Source organism: Aythya marila (assembly GCF_965140915.1).
Source record: "Aythya marila genome assembly, chromosome: 5".
In the NCBI taxonomy this organism is placed as follows: domain Eukaryota; kingdom Metazoa; phylum Chordata; class Aves; order Anseriformes; family Anatidae; genus Aythya; species Aythya marila.
This window is the reverse complement of record NC_139046.1, coordinates 8,851,738-8,857,737: the sequence shown is the minus strand read 5'-3', so window position 1 is coordinate 8,857,737 and position 6,000 is coordinate 8,851,738.

Sequence of the window (6,000 nt, the reverse complement as noted above, 5' to 3'; positions counted from 1 at the left end):
CTAGGCATTGACTTGAGCTGTGGCCAGAGCCATGCTGCTGCCTCACTGGCCTCTTCCTCTTGGGTCTCTTGCTCATCCTGCACTGACTCTGCTGCTTGTGGCTGCCTTTGGTGGTCCCTGGGTACCAAGAGCCTGCATAAAGTGGACCATACTGCAATGAGAGCTATGCAAAGGCTGGTGTGCTGCCTGAAATGCATCTGGCAGTGCTAATTTTAGGTCTAAATTTAGGCTTTGTGTTCCCTTTCCAATAGCAAGGACTGCTGTTCAAACTGCTCTGCACATGGGGCGATGCACATCTGTGATAGACCAGGACACAGCATGCAAAAACTTTCCTCGGTCAAGTCAGCATGAGTTTAGCCCTTTGCTTGAACAAGAGAATTTTCTGGACATCACTTACAACTGTATTGCAAAGGAGCAGAGAGGCAAGAACCCAATGCAGCAGTCTGGAGTCAGCAAACCCTCGTTTGCAGCAGCAAATTTATGAATTTTCATGGTATCCATTAGTAGTAAGCTGCAGTTGCCTTGAGACAGATTTTTTGTTAATTAACCTTCTAAATATGCTCTTTTGTTCCTAACTGGTGAATGAATTTGGTGTTCAAAGCCTTTCCCACATGCCCCTACTTTTTATTTTTCTTTCCCTTCCAGGTTAATGGCTGTGTAATCCTTGGTGGAGAGTAAAACAATTACCAGGAGGCAATGGTGCTAATTACACAGAGTAGAAAAAATGCACACGGTCGGCCCCTCTGCTAATATAAATAGATTTCCAGGGATCTATTCTTACTGCATGAGGGTGTTCAAAGCCTCTCTTGCCTTTCTTCCTGCCCCAGAAGTGAAATTTGGAGCCTGAGTTCTCAGGGATGTGAAATCTCACCCTGTAAGGACGATAACATGTCCATGTTTACTTCCCAGCTTTCTATTTTTATGCTGTCCAGCAAAAGCCGTCAGAGCACAGATGAAGCACTCAGCTGTGCTAAATATTCCCAGCATGACTGTTTTGATGACTGAAACCCATAATCCCAAACTCTGCGTCTCGTGCGCTCCCCTGGGTCCCTGAAGCTGCGTCAGGGCACACGGCGCTGGGAGGTTTCCAGGAGGAAACCCATGAGAAGATGTCCCATCTCTGGAGAGCAGAGAGTGTGAGAGGGGGATTTGGGGGTGCTGCACACATGCCAAAGCCAGGCTGCAGGGGAACTGCTCAGACCGACTTGCTTCTGAGTCCAACAACATCACTTGTCATTTCTGCCCAAGCAGGGAGAGAGGTCCCAGGGCTGAGCTCCTGGCCTGGATTTCATATACCTGAGCTGCCATCTGGTTATACAGTGGTATTTTCCCATTTTAGGCCCAGGCCAGGCCAGTTGCAGAGGAGGCAGTGGTACAAACCAGCTTCAGTGAGCATTCCTGTGAACCATGACATCACAATTTTTTTAACTGGAGTCTATTTTACACAAGCTGCACAAAGCCCTCACCTTAGAAAATGAAGTTAAGTGGTGTTGGATGCAGTATCAGAACCTGGCTACACTTCTGTTTCCTGGCAAGTCTTCACTGAGAGCTGTATTTTACTTAAGACTTGCCAATTAGTCAGTTCTTAATTCACTTACCTTGGACTTTTATGTTATTAGATATTGCCATGATTTTGCCATGATTTATAGTGAGAGGATTGCATGACTGAACAATCCAGAAAAGACAAATAGCTTGCATCTGTTTTGTTGCTGTTATCAACCAAACCAATAATTTAATGAAAAGGGAAAGTCACATTTCTTTCAGAAGACTTTTTTTTTCCCCATAAACCACGATGGCCCATGCTATTCATGCTGATACTATTTGCTGATTTTTGTATTAGCATTTCATTACTTTGCCCAGAATTGCTAACTGGCTTAAAATTACTTAGTTGCCCTAGTTATTTTTTTAACGATTTATCCAAATGCAGCATTTCTCCAGTCCTCTAAAATGTCTGCAGTCCTCCAGGATGAAGTGGGAGAGGGGCAGAGATCCTTAGATCCACTTTGGTTCAGCTGTAAGGGTGCCAGTTGCCTGGACCTGGTAAGGTAATAATATTTGTCTCCAGTAATGCTGTTTAATAGCCTCCTTGGTTACTAATGGGATGGAAAGTGCATTGTCCTCATGACATCAGTGCATGATTCTTCTCGTTTCCAAATTCAGAACAAAAATATTTACTGAGCACCTCGGCCCTCTTCACATCATCATCAACAATTTCACCATTCCCATCTAGCAATGTTCATGTAAGCTAGAGCCAAATGCCAGCTTATTCCCTGTTCTGTCTGATGTACTTGTCACCGATTTAGGACCTGATTGTTCAAGACTGCAGCAGTATGAAATCCTAAAGGACCTTCGGGGATGAACTCAGCCTCCCCGGATGTCAGTGTCTGTGCTACTGGATGCCAAAATGCCTTCAGAGATTGCAAGGGGCAGTGACTGACACAGCGTATGGTCTGATGGATTTTGTTAAAGCTAAAGATGGCTTCAGTTCAAGTTTTAAATTAGTGTGAAAGGCGACAAAGTACTTTCCTTAAGCCAATGGCATTCTTAAATTTATTTTACAACAGCGGGCATTTTTCATCTGGTGTTTTTAAAAGCTGTTTTCTAGGCACCATCCATTCTGAGTGTTTCTAATGTAAAAAATTAACCAGCTGCAACATGGAGATGGAAGAAAATGGCTTAACTCTGATAACAGAGCCCAGAAATGGCACAGACTGCAAGCCTGCAGAGTGAGGCCGTGCCCAGTGGCCACTGACATCAGCGCTTCCGCAGGTAATGACTACGGCCTGTGGCCGGATCCTGTGATTAGGGCTCTGAAGGTACCGCCACCCATTCATGTGGGTGAGGTCACATCATGCTGGCTTCTCTCTTCCTGGACACTCCTGGCACTCGGAGGTTCATGTGCTGGGAGTGCTGTATCTCTCCTCCTGTTCACTGCACACGCGGCTCCACGTCATATGAGGAATCATACAGTCAGTCTCACCCTCCAATTCCGTCCCTTTTTCTTTAACAAAAAACCAAAAAGCATCACTTTAAAGATAGGCTTTTGGGGTGTTGATTTTTGTTTTGGTTTGGTTTTGCTTTTTAGCAGGAAATGTCATCTCTTGGAAAGCTGTTGTGCCCATTTGTGTTTGCAAAGGCTGAGCTCTGGGGGAGAGGAAGCACAAACCACACTTCTGCCTGGCTTTTTGTCCTTCAGGGTAGAACAAAGAAACCTGGCAAATGAATGGCCAACACACTCATCAGAGTTCAAAATGCTTTCACCTATTAACTGGAAATGTCAAAAGCCCTTTTGTCCCGCCAGTCCACTGCTGCATTGCTCTTTCCTCTGCCTTCAAGTACGTGCAGAAGATATTAGCATAAAGTTTGCTGAATTCACTGTGGAAGGGCACCGTGAGCTCTCTGCGCGGTTAACCTCAGCTCCTCTCCCTGTCCAGACGTGTTCCACGCGGTCAGCTTGCTGCTGAACAGCACATCCTGGGACCAGTCAGACTACACGCTGGAGAATTTCCTATTCATCCTCCTCTAATGTTAATAAAAGGACTTCTAGTAAATGTGATCATTGGAGTAAAAGACATGGCTTAATTTCTTTTTTTGTGCTCAGCTATTACCAGCCATCAAAGAGAGAAATTATAAACACAGTCACCCTTAACTATATCACCATCTCTTGCTCATCCTATCTTTATTGCCTTTATTTTTTAAAGCTTAATGAGAAGTTATCTCCTGTTTCCCTAGGGTCTCAGAGGGATTTGATTTTCATCCTTTCCCAATATACATGAGCTTCTGTTGAGTGATGATTTGTATTGTAGGAGTGCTGAGAAGCACGGTGTGTAGTACAGTGTACAGGAGACAGTCCATGACTCAAAATGCTTGCAGTCTACTTGGGCATCAGAGCGGACAGGAAAGAAAATAGCTGCAAAGTGGGACAACCCTCTTGTCCTGCCTGCTGTTGCCACCTCTCAGTCCTGTACAACACCCAGGGATACAGTCCTCAGCATCTTTCTTCCTCTCTTTTAATTTTCTTTCACTCCTGCTTTTTTTCCCTGACAGTCCAGTCTCCAAGTAGACCACTTGGACGACCTCTTCATGGCATCTCTGTGCTGTGTTGGCTCCTCTGCTCTCCACCACGTGTTTGAACAGATGCATATGCAAACCCGGGTATTGAGAACTGTCTGATGTTAAAATGCAGATTGGAAAAGATAACCCTTGAGAGTGAATGAGAACTTAAGACAGAATACAGTGCTAATGAAAGCCTCTCTATTTAAATTCAACTCACAGCGAGTGGGCGGAAAGCTCTACTACATCTCCTTAAGATCCCAAGAGGAGAAATCTGGCCTACAGCAGCTAGTGGCAAGGCAAAACGTGGCTAGACGTGACTGAGATGGTGACGTGACATGGAGAAGGTTCTGCTCTCTGATGCAGTGGAGAAGATATTCTGCTTGTCCCAGTGCAGAAAGGGTGGCTACAGCTCCTTTAGAGAGATTTACTAGCATAATCCGTGCTCATCTCTTAGTAGTCGGCTGTTGGGCAGGTGTGCCTAGCAGTGATGGGTGTCCCAGTTGCTGTTTTTTTTCCTAGAGGCACTGCTTGCTGGTGTTAGCTGCCTCCTCTTCTCCCTGGAACTCTGGAACTGGTGCCACAGAGAAACGTGAGCCAGTGAAAAAGAAGAAACCTGCACAAATCTACTCCAAGGAAAGGAGTAGTTTGGTTGATGGCTCTACCCACCTCTAAACCTCCTCTGAGAGCTTCTACACCTCCAATATGGTGAACTACAACAAGGCCCTGTGCAGTGGACAGATGCAGTAAGTTCAGAATTATTTCTTCTAAAGCTTTTCCTGCAGAAAATGCAGTGCATCCCCAAACACGCTGATACTAACAACGCCAGTGAGATGGTGCAGGTATCTCCCAGCAGCACCCATCCCATGTATTAGGTATTGAAAGGGCCCAGAATTTTATTCAACTCCAAAAATATTGCAGCCCAGTGAAACTTGGCAGAGGTGAGAGGTATTCTGGACAATTCAAACAAAGCTGCCTGTGTATGTAGAAACACACTCTTGCTTTATGTTCTGCAGATAACCAACACTGTGGTACCTCTGGTACTTGGTCAGATGTCAGTTTGCCTTCTTCAATCCATTAGCTCACCTACCCACAACATGTTTTCAGGAGCTAGCTTTGCCATCATGAAAATACCCTGGAACTTGCACTCTTGTGTCACCTAGGCTAGCTCAGGAGTGCTTAAATGGTACGGCAATCTGTGCCCAGCTTACCTTAGTTTGTGTCAGTAGGAATCACTGTTTGCCTGAAACGGATGAAGGTAAAAAAGACATAATCTTTGGTGAAAAGGACAGCCCTGAGCACGTGTGTGCGGTTAGCTAGCACGCATACTTTGCAGGGTTTTAAGATGATTTAATGAATGTGAAGCGCACGGGAGTTCACGCACCTGCTGACTAAAGAAGATTATTCCAAAGTATACTGACGCTTTTATGAATCCGTAAAAAAAAAAAAAAAAAATTGAAAGTAATTACTTATGAAAGTAATGAATCTGCTACTCCTCCATCTTGAAAATGCTGCTTTGAAGGTCTCCTTCTGGTGCCTTTCATTCTTCTGTGGTGCTGCTAATCCAACTGTTTCCCCCAAAGAAAAAGAAAAAACTGACTTCTTTTAAAATGCTTGGCAAGCACATAAATTTCCAGCTGATGGCTTGTATGCTATAAATAATTAAAGCTGCCCCCCCCCCCCGGTTGACCCTGTGGAAGCAGGCTGGCTCGTCCTGACACTCGATGACCTTTTCATCCATATTCACATTATTGTTCCACACCATTCTCAAGTGAAGGAAATGCAATGCTGAAGATCAATACAGCAAAATACAGTTTAAACTTCCACAGGACAGAAAATGGGTGAATCTCCAAGTAAATTATTCCCTGCAGGCCAGTAAATTAAGATCCTTCTTTACCTGTAAGACCTTCACCTCTACAGTGGATGTTACTGTAGACATATCTTTCA